We start from the raw sequence: 26448 nt of genomic DNA on the forward strand, positions 1-26448 counted from the left end.
CGCCACCCTTTTTAATGGTATTAACCTCGCCATCGTCTTCCCGAGCATGCTTGCTCCTGTAATCGTCACGGCGGTTACGCCGCTGATTACGTTGGTCGCGGTGGTCGCGAGAGTCATTGCGCTGGTTGCGGTGGTCAAAATTGTCGTTCCGACCACGGTTGCCGCGGTAGTCATCGCGATGTGGGGGGTGGTCGAAGCGTGGAACCCTTTGAAGGGTCGAGATGGCGACTAGAGGGGGGTGAATAGTCTTTTCTAAAATTAATCGCGTCGGCTAACCAATACAAATGCGGAATTAAAACTATCGGTCTAGCCAAGACTATACCCCACTATATATGTTCACTAACATCTTGCAAAGATAACAATTATACAACAAAGGTGCCGGGCTAGTTAGAGCTCACCTAACCAATGCTAGGAGCAAGGTCACACAAACCTATGCCTCTAGTACTTTAAGCAACAAGGGAGCTCCTACACATGCTAGTAAGCAAAAGCACAAAGCTAACTAAGCTCACTAGCAATGCTCAATAACAAGGCAACCAATGCCTAATTAGAGAGCGCAAAGACTTAGCTACACAAACTAAGCAATGTGACTAACAAGGTTACTAAAACCAAATTAGCCACGCAAGGGAGCTACTTCTATGCTACACAAGCAAGAAGGTAATTAGCAAGCTACACAAGCTATCTAATTACAAGAGCAACTACACAAGCTTAATATGTATAAAAGTAATGGCAAGCTTGTGTAATGGGGATGCAAACCAATGGGAAGAACAAGGTTGACACGATGATTTTTCTCCCGAGGTTCACGTGTTTGCCAACACGCTAGTCCCCGTTGTGTCGACCGCTCACTTGGTGGTTCGGCGGCTAATTAGCATCACCCGCTAAGCCCGCACGTCGGGCGCCGCAAGAACCTACCCCTTGAGTGAGGGTAGCTCAATGACACGCTTTACTAGAGTTGCTCTTCGCGGCTCCTGTGGGGCGAGCACAATGCCCCTCACAAGCACTTCTCCGGAGCGCCGCACAAGCTTCTTGGGCACCTTGACGGAGACCACCACCAAGCTGTCTAGGAGGTGGCAACCTCTAAGAGTAACAAGCACCACCGGCTTGCAACTCGATCACCTAGTGCCACTCGATGCAACCTCATGATGCAATCGCACTAGAATCGCTCACTCACATAATCGGATGATCGCTATCAAGTATGTGTGAGATGGAGGGCTCCCAAGCACTCACAAGCATGGACACTAAGTCCCTTGAGGTGCTCAGCACCAGCCATGGCCGAAGGCCACTTCTATTTATAGCCCCAAGGGCTAAACTAGCCGTTACCCCTTCCCTGGGCAACGGTTGGGCCGACCGGACGCTCCGGTCGTGTTGACCGGACGCTGGACCTCAGCGTCCGGTCACCCGCAGATGGCCACGTGTCCTGGTTCCAACGGTCACTTGACCTGACCGGACGCAGCAGCTCTCAACTGACCGGATGCTGAACCCCCAGCGTCCAGTCGTTTCCAGTAAGGTACCGACCTCGACCGGATGCGTCCGGTCACACTTGATCGGACACAGCCAGCGTCTAGTCACACTCCAGCTTCTGCGTCATCGTACGTCAGCGCGACCGAACGCAGGCAGACAGCGTTTGGTGCATTTGGATCCAGCGTCCGGTCACTTGACCGACGCTGGCATCTCCTCCATTCTCTTCACCCTTGCTCAAGTGTGCTAACCACAAGAATTTGCATCCAGCGCAATAGAAAATAGGCATTCCATTTTCCCGAAAGCGCCCATCTCACCCCTACAAACACCACCTCCTTTGTAAATGTGCCAACACCACCAAGTGTACACCACCATGTGTAAGTGTGTTAGCATTTTCACAATCATTTCCTGAAGGATGTTAGCCACTCAACTTGCCACGCCACTCGATCCTAGCGACAATGCAAAGTTAGATCACTCGAGTGGCACTAGATGACCAATATGCAAACAAGTTTGCCCCTCTTGATAGTACGGCCATCTATCCTAAACCTAGTCATAAACTTCTCTACACACCTATGACCGGTGAAATGAAATGCCCTAGGTTATACCTTTGCCTTGCGCATTCCATTCCATCTCCTTCAATGTCGATGCAACACATGCACCAACACGATCAACAATGATATGATCCACTTCATATCATCACATGATCATATTGGTTCATCGATCTTGACTCTACTTGCTCTTCACCGTTGACATCGTCCATCGGCGCCAAGTCTTGCTCAAGCTTCACCGCCACACGGTCCATCACTCCAAAGCCTCCGACTTGCCCTTCACGCTTGCAACCGGTCCATCAAGCCAAGTCTTGTCTTGATCTTCTCCACCTTGATCACATGACTCAATGTCATGTCTCATGTGCATTTAAGCTCCTTCATCATCACATGTGTGAGATTTGCAACATCTCCAAGCCATTTTCACCTTCATGGCATATGTTGCTCACACACATGTACCTGTGGACTAATCACCTGTGTATCTCACATAAACACAATTAGTCCACCTAAGTTGTCACTCAATTACCAAAACCAAACAAGGACCTTTCACCCTTGCTGCTTCTTCAATAATTATCTTCTTAGCGTCGTCGGCGTCCGTATATTTCTTAGCAGTGGATAGGAGCGCTGTGACCGATTCAGGTCTCTTCCAGAGGAGCTTGTCTCTTAGGGCGTCATGGAAGCGGAGGCCAGTGATGAAAGCCTCGATTGCCTCATTGTCGGAGATTGATGGGACCTTGATGCGCATCTCTGAGAAACACCAGACGTACTCACGCAGTGGCTCATCTTTCCAATCTCGGATCCGTTGCATATCGTACTTGTTGCTCGGTTGTTCACAAGTAGCGATGAAATTGTCGATGAAGGCTTGCTTAAGCTCCTGCCAAGAATCAAAGTAGTTCACCGGCAAGCTGACCAGCCATTGGTGACCTGCATGGCCAACAGTGATTGGGAAGTAGTTAGACATGACGTGCTCGTCAGCCATGGCTGATCTGCACGCGGTTTCGTAGAGCATGACCCATAATTCAGGGTTTTCCTTGCCGTCGTACTTCTGAAGTTTCTCGAGCTTGAAATTCTTGGGCCATATGACTTGGCGAAGGTGTGGAGTAAACTGCTTCAAACCTGGTGGACCGTGGGCAGTGTCATACTCCATACGGCGATAGCTTTCGTAGGATGCTCGATCGTCAGCTCTCTGGTTGATGCAAGCGCGCAGATCGCGTCCACCGAGGTAATGGCGGAGATCATTATTGCCATCGCGGCGATCTCGATTGCCATCTAGATTAGCCCTCCGACCGCGGTTATCGCGGTGATTGTCACGGTTGTCTCGGCGATTATCGTCTCGGATGTCACGACGGTTGTCCTCCCGACGGTGGTTGTCATCCTGACCACCATTGTGGCCACCGTTTGCGCCTTGACGGTTGTCTGATGGGTCGTTGTTGCGCGAGCCACGTGGGTTAAGTGGCTGTGAGCGACTTGGGAGCTAGCGGCTGTGGCTTGACTCGACTGAGACGGATGGAGCTTGGACTTGATTTACAATCTCTACGGTCTGGGCCATGGCAGCCGTCAGATAGGCTTGTATTTCATCGCGAACCGCTTGGGTTTCTGGGGTGTTGGGTAGCCGTTGCATTGTCGCCATGGCGACGGCTATGTTGGCACTTGGAGTCCTAAAGACCTGTTTGTCCCCCACCCTGTCGAAAGCATCGTTGAGGTCGCGTGGCTGGACCCTTATGCATCACGCCTCCTGGTCTGCTTTGGCTTCGATTTGTCGGCGATTAAACCGGTCAATATTGCGTGCTTCGTGCGCAGTCCTTTCTTGTTCTGTTTCGCCAACCGCTGGCGGTTCGTCATTACTGACAACATGGATCAAATCCCCTCATCTTGGCGGGAAAGACAGGAATTGTGAAAACCCCGGGGTGTGGTCTGGTAGATCCAGATCGTACTTGGTGCCGTCGTCTTCGTGATGCTGAAGCTCGGTGTGGACAGATGCATTAGATGTGATGCCAGACGAGGAGCTGGAGTCGCCCTCTTGGACTGTGTGGATGGATCCTTCTTGATAATCTTCAGTCCGGATCATGTTGACGAAGTTGCGCGGCTTCAGCCGAGGTCAGTGCATAAAACACAGATCCAAACAACGTTGTAGGTTATACGCATAGCTGGAGGCAGCATTTCGTAGGCCGTAGGGCTAGACCTGGTGGTTTTCTGTCGAGGCTTCGTACTCAAAGAGCCAGAGACCCATCGCGGAGGCTGGCCGGTGACGAGCAGAGCGCCCTTCAAGAGTAGATATGACCACGAGATCTGTACCAAGTCATGCAGGATGACTGGTCCGAGCTGGTCGGGTAGATCTGTTGTGGGGAGCGGTTACCTGCTTGTTAGGTTGACTTTGAATCGTACTTACCAGAGCTAGGGTTTCAGCGAGTTTGGTGCCGACCCAATCGATGGAGTCGCGCAGGTCGGTGTTGTCGATCTGCTTCCCTTTGTAGCGGGGAAGCAGACGGCGAGTTGTCGGCGTGGCCAAAGATGATGCAGGCATGGTCAGAACCAGATGTACCGTGGTCGAAGCCAGATCCATCGTGATCGGAGCCATACCCGTCGTGGTCGGAGCCGTAGCCAATGCAGGTGAAGCAGTGGTCGGCGCAGACTGAATCCACGCCTCCTCCATGGTCATGACGATGAAGTCGTCGAAGCCGGTGGTCCAGGTGATCTGGCCGATGGTGAACGTGAGGCCGTTCGGCGTAGCCATAGAGGCGGAGATGATGACCATCTTGTTTGCTTGGAGAGCAGTACGCACACCCCCTACCTGGCACACCACTGTCGACGAAATATGGTCGGCAGTCTGCCTAGGGGTATGCCCAAGGTAGTAGATTGTCGGTAGACAGATGCGCAAGCCACAAACAAGACGGTAACGCAAGACAGACACGAGGTTTTATCCAGGTTCGGCCGCTAAGAAGGCGTAATACCTACGTCCTGCGTCTGATTTGTATTGCTATATGTCAATGAGAGATGTTTTTTAGAGGGATCCCCTGCCCACCTTATATAGTCCGGGGGCAGGGTTACAGATCTGGAAACTAATCCTAGTCAGTTACAATTGCCATATGTGGCCGGATAAGGATTCCTATTCTAACCAACCAGGATCCTGCTTGATCGCCAAATCCGCCTTGACTCCTTGTGCGGGACTCTGATCAGGTTGGCTAGGCCGCATGTCGTCTTTCGGGTGGACCGAACCCATCGATCCGGGCCGGCCCAAGCTTAGCCGTAAGGGTATAGGGGTTAATACCCCCACAGATGCCATTGGACGCTTAATGGAGTTGAAGTCCGAGTTAAACTTGAGTCGAGAAGGCTTCGATAAGATGTTGGCCGTGATTGGCACCCTGCTTCTGGAGGGCCACATTCTGCCAAAGAGCATGTACGAGTCACAAAAACTCCTTCGTGCACTTAAGATGCCGTATGAGCAGATACATGCTTGTCCGAAGGGGTGCGTCCTATTTAGGAAAGAACGCGAGCATGCAAAGTTCTGTCCAAAGTGTAAATCCTCCAGGTACCTGGAGGTAGACTCTGATGATGGCCAGAAGAGGCAACTTACGATCCCCATGAAAATCCTACGGTACCTTCCATTCCTACCGAGGATCCAACAGCTATACATGACCGAGGAATCCGAGAAATAGATGACATGGCACAAAAATGGCAAACGGTACAATCCTGATAAGATGGTACATCCATCCGATGGTGAAGCTTGGATCCGCTTTAATGACAAACATCGTGACAAAGCAGATGAGGCTCGTAATGTAGGTGTCGCGCTGGCAACAGATGGGTTCAATCCTTATGGAATGATGGCTTCCCCATACACATGTTGGCCTGTCTTCATTATCCCCCTTAATCTCCCCCCCTGGTGTCTCCTTTCAACGACATAACGTATTCTTGTCGTTGATAATTCCTAGATACCCAGAGAGTAATATGGGTGTGTTCATGGAGCCCGTGTTTGATGAATTGGTCTGTGCTTGGGATGAAGGGGTATGGACATACGATCGAGCTACAAATACAACCTTCAAAATGCACGTTTGGTACCACTACTCCCTGCATGACTTCCTGACGTATGGGATATTCTGCGCCTGGTGTGTTCACGGGAAGTTCCCATGCCCAATATGCAAGGAAGGTGTGAGGTTCATTTGGTTGCAGAAGGGTGGCAAGTATTCGTCGTTTGACAGACATCGTCAATTCCTACCTCTTGACCATCCATTCAGACAAGACATCAAGAACTTTACGAAAGGTGTCAAAGTGACAAACCCTGCACCGTGGATGATGACTAGTGCCAAGGTTCATGCTCAGATAGATGCTCTCATGCCCAATGAAGAAGGTGGTTTTGTGGGATATGGTGAGCAACATATGTGGACTCATATCTCAGGCATGATGAGGCTCCCCTATTTCGATGACCTTCTTCTGCCACATAACATTGATGTAATGCACACTGAAAAAAATGTCGCCGAGGCACTTTAGGCAACACTCATGGACACTGAAAAGTCTAAGGACAACCCTAAGGCTAGAGTGGACCTGGCAACGTTGTGCGATAGACCAAATCAAGAGATGCAGCCTCCTAGTCGTGGCGAGACCTGGAGAAGGCCTAAGGCCGATTTCGTCTTGAAAAAGGACTAAAGGAGGGAAGTACTTGAATAGATCCAGACGCTAATGTTCCCTGATGGGTATGCAGTGAATCTAAAGAGGGGAGTGAACTTAGGCACTCTACGAGTCAACGGGATGAAGAGTCATGACTACCACATATGGATTGAGCGGCTTCTTCCAGCGATGGTTCGAGGCTATGTCCCAGAGCATGTCTGGCAAGTGCTGGCAGAGTTGAGCTACTTATTCTACCAGCTTTGTGCCAAGGAGCTCTCTCGGACAGTCATTGATGACTTGGAAAATGCGATACCCGTGTTGCTCTGTAAGTTGGAGAAGATCTTTCCATCCGGCTGCTTCTTGCCGATGCAGCATTTGATTGTGCACCTCCCGTATGAGGCACGGATGGGGGCCCGTGCAGGACCGTTGGTGTTATCCAATCGAGAGATGTCTGAAGACTCTTCACAAAAAATGTAGAAATAAAGCCAAAATTGAGGCTTCCATTGCAGAGGCATACATTCTAGAGGAGGTGTCGAACTTCACAAAGAAATACTACACTGAGAACCTTCCTAGCGTTTATAATCCACCCCCTCATTATAATGCTGGCGAAAATGAATCGAACCTCAGCCTTTTCCAAGGGCAACTCGGAAGCGCAAGTGCATCGACCACTAAGCAATTGAAAAATGAAGAGTGGCACAGTATCATGCTATATGTGTTGACCAACCTTGTCGAGGTGCAGCCGTTCATTGGGTAAGTTCTAGTAGGGCTACTAGAAAGAGGAGCTTGGGACAGAGCTAGCAAGATATGACACGAACTTGTTTCATTTCGACGTATGTCCTTGTTTCTTCGTCCAACCCCCTTATTTCTCGTTGGTACAGGGAATTTCTTCGTCAATCCTGGCATGGATCAAGGCAACCTACCCCGCAAGAAAATGATACCCTTCTTTCATAGGGTGCGAGACCAGAGAGCCCCGATTTCATTTGTTGGTTCAAATAGAAAGCCCAAACTGATGCACCTATAAGTGACGAGCTAAGACAGGTTGCAAACGGCTGTGCCGTTAGGGTCAAGTCATTTATCAGTTGTGACGTGAATGGATATCGTTTTCACACAGCAAGCTACGTGCAGAGTCGGCCCAATAGAAAAACCACAAACAGCGAAGTTATTACGCCTGACACTAATGGACTCGACTATTATGGAAGAATTAAAGAAATCTACGAACTATCATTCTATGGTTCCAAACCTCTTACTCCTATCATATTCAAATGCCACTGGTTTTATCCTAGAGTAACGAGACATACCCCTAAGCTTGGGCTAGTTGAGATTCGACAGGATTTCGTCTATCTAGGAAAAGATGTCTACATTGTGGCTCAACAGGCCATCGACGTTTATTATATGTCATACGTGCGCAAAGACACCGAGCATCTTAAGGGTTGGTCTATTGTGCACAAGGTATCGCCACATGGTAAACTACCTGTCCCAAACGATAAAGATTACAACTTCAACCCAAACACATATGATGGAGAGAGGAAAACCACGAAAGACGCAAGAGAGATGCAGCTGACCCAGGAGCAGTACCTTGAGGTAAATGAAGAACATCAATATTGATTCATTTTGAGATTAAGTTGGTTTAATTTGATCTTCTTATATGTCCAATACTTGATGACGTGTAGATGATTTCCTGGTGGTGCCAAGCGTATCCCGAGTGCTGGGCAATGATGGTGGAGAGGTGGTTCATGGAGGAGTACCTTAAGATGCACAGAGATGCCCGGGACTGTCGTTTGCAGATGCAAGGTCCAGCACACCATCAAGGCAGCCACAGCCTCGCCGGATACAAACAAGCATGGGTACGCGAATGCACAGGGATGCCCGGGACCGTCGTTTGTAGATGCTCAGTTCTGCCTAATTTCTAATCATCGTGCTATCTTTCTCGCAATCGGCATCACATAGTGGCCAGGCTTGCTCGGACTTCCAGGCATGGTGTATGGCCCACAACTCCACAAGGGCAAGGCGACGTCCGATGTCTCCTTCAACCTGGAGGACCTGCCCGAGGCATACACGAACCTGAGCGTCCACTCCCGCATCAGTGAGTACACTGAGGTGGCAAGATCGCTCCATGGGCCAGACCACGATCCGAGCATCCAGGACTTCGATGGAGAGGCCGTCATGAGGACAGGGCAAGGCAAGAAGCATGGGCGATTCTGGCTTGGAGACGGCGTCATCGACACGGCCTCTACTCCCTCTCTCTCCTAGATCCGAGCATGGAGCACGAGCGAGAGCCCAGCCATTCACAGATGGCTGACCGCTGCATAGCACCGGGTCGACGCACTCGATGTTATTCCTATTTTACTGGTCATACATTGATCTTTACACACCTTAATTAGCTTTGCATTACTGAAACATTGGAGTGAAAAATTACAGGCCCGGCTGGAACAAGAAATAAGGCAACGTCAGGAGCTGGAGGCCAGGCAGCAGAGGATGGCGGCCCAGCAGGAGGCCGAGCGGGCCAAGCGGTAGGCCTAGGCGCAGAGGCTGACGGACATTATGGAGTTCCTACAAGGGCTTGGGCAACGTGTGGGCTTCTCTCTGCCAGCTAGGCTATTGGTTCCACCTCCGCATCCTGCAGCTGCAGCTACTCCTGTGAGTATGAAAGTTTTTTACTTTCGCTTGTGCTTTGCTTGTATGGCCTCTACCTTCCAAGATTAGCTATCCAAATAATCTTGTCTCACATGCAATCTTTTCTTCTTTGTGCAGTCTTCATCTGATGGTGGTTCGAATAATCCACCTCATGCACCTCTGAATGATTGAGCTGGGCCTTCACCACAGTCGCAGTGGCCGAGATGAGTGCATGTTGTATTTTTTCATTTGTTGTTCACTTGGTGATGGACTTGTGATATACTTGTGATGCACTTGTGGACTTTGATGGACTTGTGGATTTATTTGGATGGACTTGAGCACTTATTATTATATATGTGATATATATTGTGATGAATGTGATATGTGCGGATGGATGTATGGATGGATGAGATATATATGTGATATATGTTTGTATGAATTTATTTGTCATGATGGAATGTAAAAAAAATTAAAAATTGCCGTTTTGGGTCACTTTGCTGAGTGTTGCACTCGGCAAAGGACCCCGTTGCCGAGTGCCATGGTCACAGCACTCGGCAAAGTTGGAAAAATGGACGCTCGGAAAACCATTTTTCCAGCTTTGCCGAGTGCCATGACCAAGGTACTCGGCAAAGAATGTTTTTTTTAAAAAAAATCAAACTTTGCCAAGTGCTGGCCAGAGGGCACTCGACAAAGAATTTTTTAAAAAAAAATTCAAACTTTGCCGAGCGCCGGCCAGGGGGCACTCGGCAAAGAATTTTTAGAAAAAAAAATAAAACATCTTTGCCAAGGGCCGGATAGAGGGCACTCGGCAAAGAATTTTTTTAAAAAAATAAAAAATCTTTGCCGAGTGCCTGCAGGGTTGGCACTCGGCAAAGTGACCGTCAACGGGACCGGCGCCGTGACGGTCGCTTTTCTTTGCCGAGTGCCCCCGGGGCTCTCGGCAAAGCCTTTGCCGAGTGCCCGATAAAAGACACTCGGCAAAGAAGGCTTTGCCGATCAATTTTTTGTCGTGTGTTCTTTGCCGAGTGCCGCACTCGGCAAAGGCTTTACCGAGTGCAATTTGACCTTTGCCAAGTGCCTCACTTTTCTCAAGCAGATAAGCCAAATAATAAAGCGGATAACCCTGTGCTATTCCATGCATACTTGAGCTACAGCCTTTTGAAACCCTTTTCACTTACTTTGACAAGCAAAGGCTACTTCGAACAATATAGACAAGATCAGACACCTTTAAAAAGGTTTTCCCCTGAACCAAAAAAAAAGTACTCGTGCATAAAATGACAGTCACAAGCTTTATGTTCGGCGCAGTACTCATACCGGAACTTACGAGCAAGAATTGCTCTATCAATCACCGTCTACTTCAGACATATCTTCTGAAACTTTTTTCAAATCCAAAAGTCCAGTATCTTCCTACAAATTAGTGAATTAAGAAGGGCTCTTTTGTGCAGAAAAAGAAAGAGCGGGGCAATCTTTCAAACTCGCATTCGAAATGTGAAATATTTATACAAAAGGGTCCAGATAGGCTAAGCAAAAAAGGGCTTCATTTCGATTCTCCAATTTGAAAAATCACATATTCATTTCCTTCATATAAACAGAAAAATACGATGACTCAAAGAAGTTCCCTACCACAAACTTTGTACCGCGCGCATTACTTAGAACAACTAGGAAAGTAAGATAAGATAAGCAAGAATATAAAAATATTCGAAATAGCAGAATAAGAAATGAAAAAATGAAGAAAAGGGAACCTAATCTCACCTCCTTCTATACCATAAAGAAAATAACCCGAGTCCCTAAAGAAAAAGAAGTGTCTCTATTTAGAGATTTATCTACTTAGATGAAAAAATAATACTCCTTCTATATTATTCTAAGCACTCGACGAAGAACCTAAGTCCAGTAGCGCTACTGATCACTGATGCGAAGTGAGGTTCGAAGCGTTTCTTTCAGCACGTCGCGTCGCGTCGCGGTCAGGGCGGATCAACAGACAGTGGCATTGTTAACGTACAGTAATCCTGAAAAGGGTTAGAAAACTTCGCAATTCCTTCTTTTTTAGCTGTACGTCCGTGGATTTTAGAGACATGGCTTGGTTTAGTCACCATCGATTTAATTTTGCTTCGTGATTCGATCGATCGTGTCGTATTTATTAAATTGATAGCTAATACCAAGCATATATATATATATAGCCGACGTGTGCCTGCTGATTAGTAGAAGTGTTTGTATTATTAGACAAGGCGAACAAATCCAAACACGTTTGGTAGAAACAGCCGTACCAGACATCCAGATAAGTTGTCAGTTTTCAGAGTCCACACCATCTCCGGTCGTCCCGTCTCTTAATCCTATTATTCCGTCTCTCTTACTCCTACTATTCCTCTAGAGTATCATTATCCATCAGGGCTCGTCTGTCATTCACTTCTTTCTATCCGTCTCTCTCTCTCTCACTCCCACCCATTTAAGTGTAAGACCGAACAAAGATAGACCAGGCGCTGTAGCACTTTCGTTTGTATTTGGTAAAAATTGTCCAATTATAGACTATTTAGGCTTAAAAGATTCGTCTCACCAATTACAGGCAAACTGTGCAATTAGTTATTCTTTTTACCTACATTTAATGCTCCATGCATGTGCCGCAAGATTTGATGTGACGGAGAATCTTGAAAATTTTTGGTTTTTGGGTGGGATCTAAACAGGGCCCAGATCACTTCCTCACTCGTACCCCCTCTGACTTTGAGGTCCAGCAGAGCTAGATTGTAGACTATATATCATTTCCTCACTCCTACATTTCTGAGTTTGAGGCTTAACAAAGGTACAATTCCTCCTTATCCAACACAATATCAGTTACAGTTTGGAGCTGCAAAACTCCAGAGCACTCACATTATAGCCTAGCTCCGACCTTGCCCATTTGTGCAGCAACTCAGTGCGGACTTCTAATTTTATATTAACTAACCATACATTTAAGCTAAGTCAATTTTCAATAACGGATTGATTCTTTATTACACCTAACATTTATAATGGATCTTGGAATTTATCTAATTTAATTAAAATAAGGTTGGCAAAGAATCATCCCTATGGAAGTGCGGACACACGGGACCTCGAATTTCTAGGTGCCTCTAGTTTTAGCAATCCAGCACATCAGGTTAAGTATTATTTCTGGTCCAAACCTTGGTTCACATGCAGCATGTTCGTCTTCGGAAAGTGAAACAAGCGGGGTACGTGTTTGGTTCCTTTGCTTGCTAGTCTCATTTTTAGAAGAAAAAAAATTATATATATTTTGGAATAGACGACGCAACCGTTACATAAGGCGTGTTTGGTTGCCAGCCAAAACACGCCACGCCTAACTGCGGCTGCCACACCAACAAAGCTGCCGTTTGGTTCTCATCCACGATTTTGCCGTCACAGCTTTTTCTCCTGTCGCTTTGCTCCTCGTGCTTGTCGTCTAGTGTGTGGCGAGTGTGGCGCAGCTTTTGGCCCCCGCTTCTGTGGCGTGGCCAACACTGGCCGGGAACCAAGCAGCCCCATAATTTTTTTGGTTCACAAGTTGTTTAGATGATTATCTTACAACAACTGTAGCTAAATCGTTCGATGGAATTGTCAGTTAACGTCATGTCAAGACGGACTTGTCGTGGAGGCAACCGATGCATGCGAGAGGCCGGCCGGTAAAAGGTCCGTGTCTGAAGAGTCCACGAGACTTGTAGTGGGGATACACACACACATCTACCACCTGCACGCACGTCCACGGAGCTTTCGATCTCCTTGCCATCGGATCCGTTAAATAATCTTCCCCGGCCGTCGTCGTCTATGAAAACGACCTGAATTTCATAAATAAAGCCATATATATACAGAAGTGAGCTGAGCGAGGTGCGAGCCGGCGTCGTCGTGGGTTCGACGTCCCATCATCACTGGAATAGTGGCGAAGAAGGGTCCACGGAGGCACGTGACGAGACGAGACGAGGGTTAGATTAGATACTTACTCCTAGATGAGATCGATTGGCTTCTTGTTTATTCGATCGAGCTCGAAGTCGAAGGACCAGCAGCAGCAGGGGTACGCACGGTGCTGCCAATCCACGGAATGAAGTGGTTGCCGTGTCTCGTTTCTTTTCGGTTAAGAAAGACGAGATAGCTAGCTAGCTACCTGCTACAGCTGGAGGAGGAGAATGAAGTATGTATATACGTCCAGGGAGAAAAATCCGCGAACTCAGCTCCAAGCGTGCGACACGATCAGTCCGTGATAGTTACGTGCATAAAAATGAAGTTTATATATTGTGAACGACATTTACTCTCGATCGAAAGGAACCTGAACCGATGGAGACATGTTGCTGTGTGCGTGGCATGGCAAGCTATGGCAGGTCGTTGCCGTCGTTCAATAACACAATTCGGTCATCTAGAAATGCAGAGTCTTGTTTAAGAGAAAACGAGAAAAAAAAAAGGAGTGAGATGCATTGCAAATATGAGGCTAGCAGCATGCACAGTGTTGCAACAGTCGTCACATGCATGAACTGGGGGGACGGACGGGGGGTATACAATTACAATCTCAGGACCCCGACCGGATCCCTGTCCACAGTACATTTAACACGAGCAGGACAAGTCGACGACCCATCGAGCGATCCCAATCCCACGCAGCCCGGCCGGCCAGCCCGAAAAACAGATCCAGCAGGCGGGATCGATCGACATGCTGGCACGGCAAGTCACGTGTGTGCACGCTACTCCTCCTAGCTAGGTGTACACCCATCGATCGGTCGATCGGCTGGCTCTCAGCCTACCACTACTAGTACTAGCAGTCTGGGAGTACTCCATTGTCTCTAGTAGCTAGCTCCAACCTGCTGCCGCGCGCGCGCGCGCCTCATGTCATGCGTGTCGCCGTAGCCCGCATGCATGGACCATGCCAATGCATCATCCGCCGCAGCGCAGGCAAGGCACGCAGCGTCGCAGAGGCAGGCACAGGCAGGCACTGGCAGCAGCGTCGCGTCGCGTTGCGCTGCGCCGCGCGCCCCCATGGCCCACGCGCACGGGCACGGCTGGCTGGCCGCGCCCGCCAGGCCGCCGGGGGACCCCGCCCGCCCGCGCGCGGGCTGCGGCGCTAGCGGCCGGCTGGCCGTCGTGATTGTTCCCTTGTTACACCCTTGCGACTCGCTCACAGTAACAGCAGGCGGGCGACCCGTCCCGTCCCGTCCAGTGTGTCCACCAACAACGCCTGCTCGCGCAGTCGCGCCCGCCGTAAAACGCACGGGGGCGGGCGGACGCGGCTCGACGGCCGGCTCCGTTTCTTGCCCGAACGGCAGGGCGGCCGGGGACGGTGGAGGAGCAGTGTTGTGTTGGGGAATCGCACCTGATGGGATAGCTGAACAGTTGCGCTTGCGCAGGGCCGGCAGGGGGAGGGTACACACGTACTACTGTTCAGCTGCTACAACTGCTAGGCGCTTGTGGCTTGTGAGCCAGCACACGGACACAGCACCTGCACCACGCCGAGTGTGCAGTGTAGGCTGTGCCGCCGTGAATGGAGTATGTCCGCTATCGGTCTGGTCAGAGGACGACGGGCTCTGTTCTGGATCGTTTCAGTGAAATAACATTAATTTTTACTCATAATAAATCAGTATCAGCATTAGCATCGGTCGTTTTTTCAGCCAGCCGAACAGACCATATATTCTGCACTCATTTTTCTGTGACTTGTACCGGTAGTTGTTTATACTTTGTGAACTTATCTACAATTATTGGCTGGAATATTTTTTAACGAAATACGGTGGAGATGCAGTCACCCGTGTACATGCACACATGTTCACCTGTATGAACACAGGTGACCTCTAGGTTGACGAAGTCCCCATATACATTTCACTGTCGACGGGTATGTCGCCAACCACTAAATCTAGAAAAATATGAGCACTCACGTCAAGTCAAGAACTTGATCCCAGATCAAAAGTTTCCACCACAAAGAACCTAACAAGCTCAGCAACGCTCACTTCAATTTTATTTGGATCATCTCACGTACTATACTTTAAATATATATAGACCTAATGGTATCTCCATATTAATTCTCAAGAGGCACTAGAAAAAAAGCACCCACAATAATCAGGAACAACTACCCTTTAATTTTATGGAATCCAATCATCATAGGCTCATAGCTAGTACGTAATAGGCATTGAGTCTATTATATTTTACAAAAAAATTATCCACTTCTGTTATTATAATAAAATACATAAATTATAGTACTTAAGAGTACACTCTATGACCTAAAATCATTACTTCCGATAAAATAAGAGGGTTAATAAAATATACATAAGCACAAGTACGTGTTTCAACTTAACTCGAGGATAGAAAATATGTAGCAACTAATAAGATTAACATTTGAAAATCGAAACTAGATTCATGGTGTCATAAGCATGGGCGGATTCAAGGGTATTCCCCAGTATTCATGGGAATACCCAACTATTTTGGTACACTTTTATGTATATATGTGTATATACTTGTATATATAAATGTATAATGTTATAATCTATAGTATTTAAGCGCATTTCAGCCCAAAACATGTAAAAATATGGCCTTTCGTCCTTGCTTCCAAATTCCCCACCTCCTCAGGCCGGCCCACTCGGCCATTTTCAGCCCTTCCTAGCCTCTCACCAGTCACCCGACTCACCCCGACACCGATTGATCCTGAACCCCTATGCCTCTCACGTCTCACTGACTCGCTCACGGAACGGAACTGGCGGTCGGCGGAGGCGCTAACCCTAGGAGGTAGCGGCGGCGGCGGCCGAGCAAGCTAGAGCGGCCGGGGCGCCGGGGCGGCAGCTGGCAGGGGCCGGGGCCAGGGGGCGGCTGGCCGCGTGCCTGCACCGCAGCCGCAGCCGCCAGTGGCCAGGCCCGGCGACCAACGGGCCAGTGGCCAGATCCCAGGCCGACAACACCTGGTCTCCATTCTCCACTCTCCATACTTCAGTTCTTGATCTTGGTTGCAAATATTGGTTTGGAGTGCTATTGTCTATTGCAGTAATAGTATGGATTCAACTTTTTTTTAAGTGTATGGATTCGAATTTTTTATGATGTGGAAGTAGGAATACCTAAGTTTCAGATCCTGGCTCCGCCACTAGTCATAAGACACAATCACACAAGCTGCACCAAGAACCACACGTACCATAGTTTAAGCTAAGATTTCAAGTAAATGCATATTCAAAATACACAAATGTGCCTTGCAAAAGGAATGCAAATTGATACAGATAAAAAAACATATAGATTAGCTACTGATAAGTATCACGATTGGATTGTGACTACATGGTATCTATTATGGAGATTGTGTTAGAAAATAAACAAAGATAACAACGGTCTAATTAATATAAGTATATTTTGTTGGTCATAGGTATTAAACAGTAACATCTAATTTTTATGTCTCATAAGATTCTAGCATGTGCGGGAGCACTGGTTGATGGACTAATGCACGCTAATGCTTATGCAGATCAAATGACAGATCGTTGCCGAGATGCAAATCTTTTCTAGCGCTCACGTGACAGAGCGTTCGATCCATCCACATCACCGTGGATCCTGATGATTACACTCAACGCCGTGCATGCAACTGTATGTGCAAGGCAGAATATCACATTCACGTGGGTGAGCTAGACGAGCAACAGGAGAGACGATAAGATCTACAGTGACAAGAGCCGGCAGCATGTGCACGAATCCACTAGCCTAGCCGGCCGCCTTCCTGGAGTCCAGGACGGGATCCAGCGAGGGCCGCCGGGCGGGGTGTGCTGCGGACTAGACATGTACGCCCGGCCGTGGGCACACAGCTAGCACACACGACCCATGCACAGCGTCGCACATCGCAGCATGCGTGCGTGCACGGACGGCCATGCCCCCGAGGTCCGAGGACGACGACGACCTTCTCTTCTCGCCTCAGTGTTTTTACCCCCATCCCCGTGTACTGTACCTCGTGTCTCCTGACTAACGGAAGAAAGGCTGTTCTATACTTCCGTCCTGTTGTGCGGCACTACTTCAGCGAAAGAATAGTATTTTTCTCTAGCAACATTTCTGTATAAGCAGCAGCATAAAGCCAAATTTCAGCGAAACGAATTCACCCTATTGTCTTTTGGCTCGTGACTTCGTGAGCATGCACGCACTGGCATCTGGTCAGGTCAGCTACCTCCTCTCTCCAGATAATTTTGCCTCTTCAGACTCGAGCACAGCTTTCGCGTATGCATGCATGCATGCCCCCATGATAACTGCGTGGCATGCAGTCCGATTGTTCAGAGCAATTGTGCTGCTGTCTCTGAGCCTGAGTTGTTTTGACTTGCTGAAGGCTGGCGGTTAAAGACGACGACGCCTGAGTCCTGATGACTCATGACTCTAGCTAGGCAAAGCTTGCGCTTTGAAGAATGCAAAGGAAATCGTCGTAGTTTACTCGTATACTCCATATGGTAAACGCATGCACTTGTTGTTAAATTAACCTGCCTCATCTCATCCTCGTCGTCTCGTTTCCATCCCGTGACTTGAGTGGTCCTCGTGTCAGTCCCTCCATCCCTTTCTTCTCTCTCCGAATCCATGTCTGTTTCCCCGAGGTCCCCCAGTCATGGCGCAGACATCGATGGCCTGACGGAGAAGGGCTGCGATCGGCTGCAGCCTGCAGTGCCATGACTTGTGTCGGTGTGGGCAAGGGCACGGAAGGCGAAGGAAGGATCAACGGAAAGGAGGAGGATGCGATGCATGGCCGGGCCGGAGAAATCCAAGCAAAAGCTGCCGGCGCTCTGCTTCCTGCGTTGTCTTTGCAGGTCTGCATGCATGTTGCATCGGCTCTGTGAAGTCATGTGCTTGGGCGCTCATTCCGAGACCAAAGCGCAGCTCAAAAGCATAAGCCTGGCGTTTTATTGCTGCAGCGCGCCGGTGCCGCCGGTGCCGGTGCCAGCAGGCCGCGCCGCAAGCTGTGCACGCAGCTCCGTCGTCCAGGTGCAGGCCTTACTTGCTTGTCTATACCCGCTTGGCTCCACTCTCTTGCAAGTATATGTCCACTGGATATCGATGAGTCTAGCTAGCTAGTCATAATATGTGTACTTAAGTACTTAAGTGTAATCTATACTATAATACCCATTTGCCTAACCAAATGGGACACGTAGTACACGCTTGTGCAGATAGATACCTACTATGCGCATGCGTACTGAAGCACCAGCTTCATGCACAGAGATGCTCTTTTGATTTGGGCGTGAAGTACTATGGCCCCGTTTGGCCGGGCTCTGGGCAGCTCCGACTCGTGCCGTTGAATCACTGTAGCTGTACTATTTATCAAAGTCGTTTTTCTCTCTTCTTCTTTTCTCTCTCACTGACACCACCGGAGCCGGAGAAGCTCGTTTTTGTGGCTCCCGTGGCTCTGGCCTATATATGGTGAATCACTGTAGCTGCACAGTGTAGGAGCCAGAGCACGCAGGAGCCCAGCCAAACGGGGCCTATATATGATGTATCATGAGTTGAAGCCATCGTCTCAAAAAAAAGTGTTGAAGCCTTCGCGTGCAATACCCGCTAGAAAAAAAAACTCATATAGTACAAAAAGGATCTACAAAGCAACAAGGTTGGATACAAATACGACGGATGCTACATTTGAAATTCTTGCCCTTGTGTGATCTATGTATGCATGCAACTCGATCTGCTATATATGTTACAGATTGATTATATGCACTTCATATAAAATTATTGAACTATTCAATCATTTAAAATTTCACCATTCAGCTTGTATCAACCAAAAAGATATTGGTATTTCTTTTTCAAGGGAAAAGGTTCAATAATAGTATATTTCTAGGTTTTACATGCATGTAAGTGAATTTAAATTTGTGCTTCCCAAATCCACATCAATGTTAAAGGAGTACATGAACTGTCATGGTGGAATAGCCAAATTGGTCTTCACAAACTTTGTTTTGCCCTCCATCTTTTAAAATGCAATTCAATACTTCAACTTTCGCTTAGGGCTCCTTTAGAACGCAGAAATTTCACAAGAATCTTCTCATTTTCGTAGGAAAAATGCAGGAAATAAAAAAATCTATGTTCCAAAAAGGGGGCCTTAATGGGCTGATAGAATCCCTAATCCTTAATGGTTTCCAGGTAGGCGTACCAAGTCAACCAAGATTCCACATAGGCTTCGACTCTCTAGGCAAATCATGCCCCTCAACTTGAATTTGGTGATGAGGGGTTACAAAAAAATTAATCAAAAGCAATAAGAATTCAATAGATCAATAAGAAAAATGAACCAAATTGAATCAATTGGTTTCGTGTATCCTCAAATTCGGTTACAAAACAATCAAAGCCAAAATTGAGTTTGCAAGAAAAAAGTTTGTATATCCCCCTCCATGCCATTGGAGCCCTACTTTGCAGTTGGCACACCATTGCAGAAATTATGGATTTGGGACAAAATTGACCTAAGATTAAGTGAAAGTTGAGAGATTTAGGTCATGTTTGGATCTCATGTTCTATAAACTTTAGATCACTTTTGCTCTTGAGGCTATAAACATGTGGTCTAAAGTGTCGTCTAAAGTTTATTAACTAACCATTAATTCATTAGACCACAACTCAAGTGAGCTAAAGTGGTCCAAAGTTTAGTATTTAAATTTAGCCAACTAAACTTTAGCCCCTATGATCCAAACAGGACCTTAATTGGGCAGATCGAAAGGTGAGGGACGAAAATGAGCCTCTTATGAAAGTCGAAGGACCAAACTGGCAATTCTTTTGAGTAAAAATTTGAGCTTAGCTTCATCTTGCTGCTGCCCACATATGTCCCAATCAAGCATGTATATGCTTTCAACTTCCCTCGCTGGCAGGGTAGATGCAGAAGATTAAAAATAGCCGCAAAAAGTTCACAATTTTGTACCTAGGGCCTGTGTGTAGGAAACCAAGTATTCAAGATGTGGTGGATGAGGAAAGAGAAATTCTACCCTAGTTGTCACTCTCATACACATGAAAGCTACGTGAATACCTATCTTGTTGGATTTAATAATTTCCTTTAAAAGCAGTTATATTAATATATATTGTCATATTACAAAACCATGTATTGCTTTGTACCCATAAACTAAGGATGGTTGAAACATTCGGCTACCGGTTTATTTCAAGCTAAGAAATACCTATGATTTGCATACCACGCACGCTGGGGTTTCTTCATTTTCTGTAAAATTGGAACGTGACTTCTATCAAAACCGACATATGCATGAATCTCGAGATCTGTCGGCTCGGTCATTCGAAGGTGTACATAGGGATAGGGTTTGCGTACGTGTATTCATAGGGGGTGAGTGTGCGTGCGTGTTATGAACGTCAACGTTGTATTGTGTAATTCTCAAAAAAAAATACTAGCTGTTTTCTGTAGCATTAGACAGTATAGCATCAGCGCATTAAGAGATACCCATCTTGCAGCTGGTTAATTAGTACTACGACCACTCATGTGCCAACTTCTATCAAAGTTTTTGCCAACGATGTAAGAGCAAGACTAATAATACCGCCGGCTACTGGTTGTATAAATCCTTGCAGCCAGTGGCGGATGCAGAACAAGATTTAAGGGGGGGGGGGGCTGATCTCTTCTTCTTCCTCTATCTCTCCATTTTTCTTCTTTCCTCCACCTTTTCTTCTCCATCACCCTCCCCATATTTCCATTGATGCACCAGCTGTAGGGGGGGCTGGAGCCCCCCCAGCCCCCCATGTAGATCCGCCCCTGCTTGCAGCCTACCTCTCAGCCCACCCATATAGCAGTTATATCTTCGTCATCAATACATGGTTCACTCGTCTCTCTCGCAGAGTTTCTTGGTTCTTATGTCCAAGTCAGCTGTAAGCTTACAGCCCGCTCCTCATCTCTTCCCTCTACCTCAGCATTTAGCTTACTTACATCCAGCGGCGGATCCAAAGGGGAGGCTGGGGGGCTCCAGCCCCCCCTAATGGCTTGATTTCAAGCCTAATTACTGTAGCAAAAACTTGATTTCACCATTAAATCTTCATGTAAATCAACATCTCCATTGTTTTAGCCCCCCTTGTCCCGCATCATGCATCCGCCACTGCTTACATCCCCTTATTATACTTGCTCTAGTGTGTTATTGTGTCGTGGTTATCAACATATATACGCGCATGCGATGTTAACAATGGCGGTTACAGAAAACCGGTGACGCACCGTTGTCATCTGTCTGTCCACTGGACCATGCATGGCCCAATTATGCGGGCCCCACAGAGGCGGACAGGCCACACAGCGACCACCCCACGGTAGATTCCCTCTCGGCAGTGCCGCACTGCGATGACGCGACGACGCGGGGCCCGTACGTCAAACTGTTAGCTGACGAGATGGCAGTCCGGCGGGCAGGCGGGCCCCACATGCCGGCCGTGGCCGCCTGGCCGGGCTCTCGGACTATCGCGGAGTCGCGGGATGGCCCGGGTGGCCGGGGTCGTACCTTCCGGCATGTCTGCATCACTGCATGTGGCCGTGGCGCAAACTGAGGCCTTGTTTAGGCCCCGTTTGTGAAGCCATTTTTTTTTTCTTCAGCTCCACGAACAGTTTTACTGGTGGAGCTGAAGCGGTTTTGGTAAATCATTTGGCAAAATGGCTTTTCTGTGAGAGCATGTTTTTAGGGGCCTAGAGGAGGAGCCGAGAGAAGCCACTTTTTTTTTTTTGCTCCATCCCACCCCAAATCATTGTGAGAGCATGTTTTTAGGGGCTTCATAAGTGAAGCTATTTTACTTTACCCCGTTTAGTAGAAAACGGCTCCTGAAGCCGGTGGAGAAGCCCTGCCAAACGGGGCCTTAGATTGCAAGTTTTTTCACTCTCTCTCCATCATATCAAATCTTTGATACATGTATGGAGTATTAAATATATATAAAAAAAATAACTAATTACACAGTTTGATTGTAAATTATGAGACGAATCTTTTGAGCCTAGTTAGGCCATGATTAGACAATAATTATCAAATACAAATAAAAGTACTACAGTACCCAATACTGATTCCTAACCTCAATCTAGACCAGGCCAGAAACCCAAATACAGATGATATATCCCTGCAATCCATAATGCTGCAATCTTACGATGGCATGGGTATTTCTTCTGTGAGGAAAATAAAAGCTAGCTATAGCTAGGCCCCAGGCAGCACGGTACGCCTGGTTCGATCGGGTGCCGTCGTAGGGCCCTGTTGCTGTTGGTGCCCGGTACAGACTACAGAGCGAGCGTCTCGGCGTCTGCGTTCGTGTTTGTCCATCCGGCAACCGGCGGCCGGGCTGCTGCTTCTGTGCCAAGGCCCAATGCCCCAATGCAAGCCTAAGGGGGAAAAGTTTTCCGCTAAGGCCCCGTTTAGATCCAAATTTTTTTTTTGAATTTTGGCTACTGAAGCACTTTCGTTTGTATTTGGTAATTATTGTCTAATTATGGATTAATTAGGTTTAAAAGTTTCGTCTCGCGATTTCTCACCCAACTGTGCAATTAGTTTTTTTTCGTCTATATTTAGTACTCCATGCATGTGCTGTAAGATTCGATGTAACGGGTACTGCGCAAAAATTTTTAGAATCTAAACCGGCCCTAATTCGATCAAATACGCAATGGATCGACGTCTACCTATAGGCAGCAGGCGCCATGCCTGACTCAGCAGCACATACACCTGACTGAATTGACATGCTGAGATGGTGCTACAAAATACGGAGTACTCAAAAATCAAGCGCCAATATACTGAGTAGTACTATATGCTAGTCCACCCTAGCTACCCAGCTAGAGTCAGATAACATCCGACAGCTAGCATGTCAAACAAAGACTTGTCATGTATCGTCCAGCCAAGGGTAGAGGTATATATATAGCTAGTCCAAGGCAGCATTGACATTGATTCGTGATTGCAACTCAATTTCTGCATCGACAAAGCTAGCACTAGCAGATATCTATCTGCAGGAGAAGATCGAGAGAAGTGGCCTGAAGAGGAGAAAAATGAAGATATGGACAGAACCGGGCCGGGAACAGCGACGTGCAGTGATGCAGAAAGCCAACCGGGCTGGGAACTTTGTGTGTTTTCTTTCCATGTTTTCTCAGTTCCTGTTGCCGGACATTACTGGTTGCATGCAATGGTACGACTTAATTAACTGTCAACTGTTCGATCCAAGAACTACAGTGTCAGCCTGTCAGGGATAGGGCAGCACAGGTACTAGTACGCGTACTAGGAGCAAATTAAACGAAACTTGCATTGCGATGGAAAATGTTAGACATGTATGTGTACTGTATGGGTGTACGTCGTATACGTAGGCGGCGGACACAGTGTTGTATGCAGTGCCATCATCTGCATGGGACTATGGGAGGTAGATATTTCAGTAGCGGTTGACGGCCCGGCGGTGATCAGCCGGCGAGGTAGGGTGCGCGTGTGCCAGTGCCACTAGCGATCGAATTTTGGCTGCGGCCGGGGCCGAACAGAATGGCCCAGGCAAATTCAGATTGCCGCGGGGAAGTGTGGAACCGAGACATCAAGATTGCTGCAGGAGACAGAGGGTGGCGGGCCGGAGGCCGGAGCTACAGGGCAGCGGGCGGTGGCAGCGGGCGACCAAGAGGAATGGTGTCATCCTGTTGTAGTTGTCTGAATCTGAGGAAGAAAAAATGACGCGTGGACCGTTGGTCTAATAAGATCGGACGTCTTGATTAGTCAGTTGTGTTAGAAATAATACTACTCTTGGTCGCTGCCACCGCCCGTTGCATCAATTAGCAGACTAATAACATCATTAACAGTTGCTAATGATAGAGAGGGTGTGTGTACTCACCCTTTGGACATGTATGTATTGTGTGTGTGTGTGTGTGTGCTGATTCATGTGATCAATACAAGAATCATTCCCACAATCCCACTATACTTCTGTACCTCTCTTGATTTCTACTCTTAACAGGTGGTAACAAACGTGATTTTCAAGCAACTAGTACTATTAGTAATCGTTGGCACCTCGTGTTGTGTTTACGTCTTGGTCTACGTTTCAGAGAGGTGGATTGCAAGCATTTAGGATGACTAATAAAACAAGCTGAATTATGTTAGCGTGAGATGAAAGACAACTTCTGCAACTTCGCATATATATTAGAGGAAGCAAATTATAATGGAGCAAAACGAAAGCATATGTAAATAAGAGTCGACACTGAAACACACATAATCACGTGAGCCATACCTGCACTGTAAAGCGAGGAAACGAGAGGGAGTGGGGCGATATGGACAAGGTTCTTGACCTTTCCTCGGCGAAGCGCCAAAAGGTACTCTAGTGAATTGCTCGTGGCTTGTGTGATCCTCATCTTGTGTTGGTTGTGCGGCACCCTATTAAGGGTTTGGCATGTGAAGCCAATTAGCGTGTAAACCTCCAAGTGAGTGAATCGCCACAACGAGGAGTAGCTTGCCGGCAAGCAAGTGAACCTCGGTAAAAATCATTGTGTTCATCCTTTGATTTCGAGGTGATTGGTCTTCATTGTTATTCATCCTTGTGATTGATTGGTTCACTCCTCTACACGGTGGTATAACTATCTTGATCACTCTCTTTACATTATCGCAAACTAGTTGACAAGCTCTTTAGTGTAACTGGTTGTGAGAGCTTGCTTGGTTGGTTGGTGTGGCTCTTTAGTTAGCCTTTGAGAGCACACTAACATAGGGTAGTGTCATACCTCTTGTGTGAATCGACAATATCTAAACTAGAATTGTGGTAGGTGGCTTGCATTTTGAGTAGGCTAGCGCAACACTTGCTTCGTCTCATAATTGTCTAACCTTCTGTTAAGTGTTGTTGTAGAAATTTTTATTAGGCTATTCACCCCCCCCCCCTCTAGCTATTAGGACCTTTCAGCGAGGACCATCACCGAGGCCGTCAACGACACCGCTGCGGGTTCCTTGGCGGTGCCCACTGCTGCTATAGCTGGTGGGGAGGGTGGTGGGCATTGTTAGGGTGGTTGTGCTCCCGGTCGACATCCTCCTGTCATCGTCGCGGTGGGCGTCGCCAAAACAACGTTCATCTCGCAAGAAAACGCAAGGGCACGGAGGCCCCTGGCGAGTGAAGGGTCGAGATGGCGACTAGAGGGGGGGTGAATAGTCCTTTTTAAAACTTAATCACGTTGGCTAACCGAAACAAGTGCGGAATTAAAACTATCGGTCTAGCCAGGACTACACCCCACTATATATGTTCACTAGCACCTTGCAACGATAACAATTATGCAACTAAGGTGCCGGGCTAGCTAGAGCTATTCTAAACAATTCTAGGAGCAAGGTCACACAAACCTATGGCACTAGTACTTTAAGCAACAAGGGAGCTCCTACACATGCTAGTAAGCAAAAGCACAAAGCCAACTAAGCTCACTAGCAAAGCTCAATAATTAGGCATTGGTTGCCTTGTTATTGAGCTTTGCTAGTGAGCTTAGTTGGCTTTGTGCTTTTGCTTACTAGCATGTGTAGGAGCTCCCTTGTTGCTTAAAGTACTAGTGGCATAGGTTTGTGTGACCTTGCTCCTAGAATTGTTTAGAAGAGCTCTAGCTAGCCCGGCACCTTAGTTGCATAATTGTTATCGTTGCAAGGTGCTAGTGAACATATATAGTGGGGTGTAGTCCTGGCTAGACCGATAGTTTTAATTCCGCACTTGTTTCGGTTAGCCAACGTGATTAAGTTTTAAAAAGGACTATTCACCCCCCTCTAGTCGCCATCTCGACCCTTCAATTGGTATCAGAGCTAGGTCTCTCATGAGCGGTCTTCATGTTCATGATCTTTCCAAATATGCAATCATGCAAAGATCTATACATGATGTTAGTAGCATGAATGTCGAGATCTAGGCATTTCTCTTGTGCTTGAGTTAGATTATCTTCATCTAACACATGAGAAAAGCCTACATCTACCATCCACCACATTTGAGGGCAAATAAACTTAAAATTGCATATCATCCAATTTTTCCATCGTGTAAAGTGTGTGCCATCAAAAATGTATGGACAATCAACATCTAGCCCATAAGCCGCCATCCTCTCGGGTCGGTGAAGACCACAAATGAGAGACCTAGCTCTGATACCAATTGAAGGGTCGAGATGGCGACTAGAGGGGGGGTGAATAGTCCTTTTTAAAACTTAATCACGTTGGCTAACCGAAACAAGTGCGGAATTAAAACTATCGGTCTAGCCAGGACTACACCCCACTATATATGTTCACTAGCACCTTGCAACGATAACAATTATGCAACTAAGGTGCCGGGCTAGCTAGAGCTCTTCTAAACAATTCTAGGAGCAAGGTCACACAAACCTATGCCACTAGTACTTTAAGCAACAAGGGAGCTCCTACACATGCTAGTA

General features: G+C 47.5%; 1 long non-coding RNA gene across 1 annotated transcript; it reads left to right on the plus strand.

Annotated features, from left to right (window-relative positions):
* Positions 1-15856: 15856 nt before the first annotated feature.
* On the plus strand, positions 15857-17154 carry LOC136494958 (uncharacterized). Its single transcript, XR_010768753.1, has 2 exons — positions 15857-16102; positions 16645-17154. It is a non-coding gene; the product is annotated as an uncharacterized lncRNA (long non-coding RNA).
* Positions 17155-26448: the final 9294 nt, after the last annotated feature.

Source organism: Miscanthus floridulus, chromosome 11, assembly GCF_019320115.1.
Source record: "Miscanthus floridulus cultivar M001 chromosome 11, ASM1932011v1, whole genome shotgun sequence".
Classification (NCBI taxonomy): Eukaryota; Viridiplantae; Streptophyta; class Magnoliopsida; order Poales; family Poaceae; genus Miscanthus; species Miscanthus floridulus.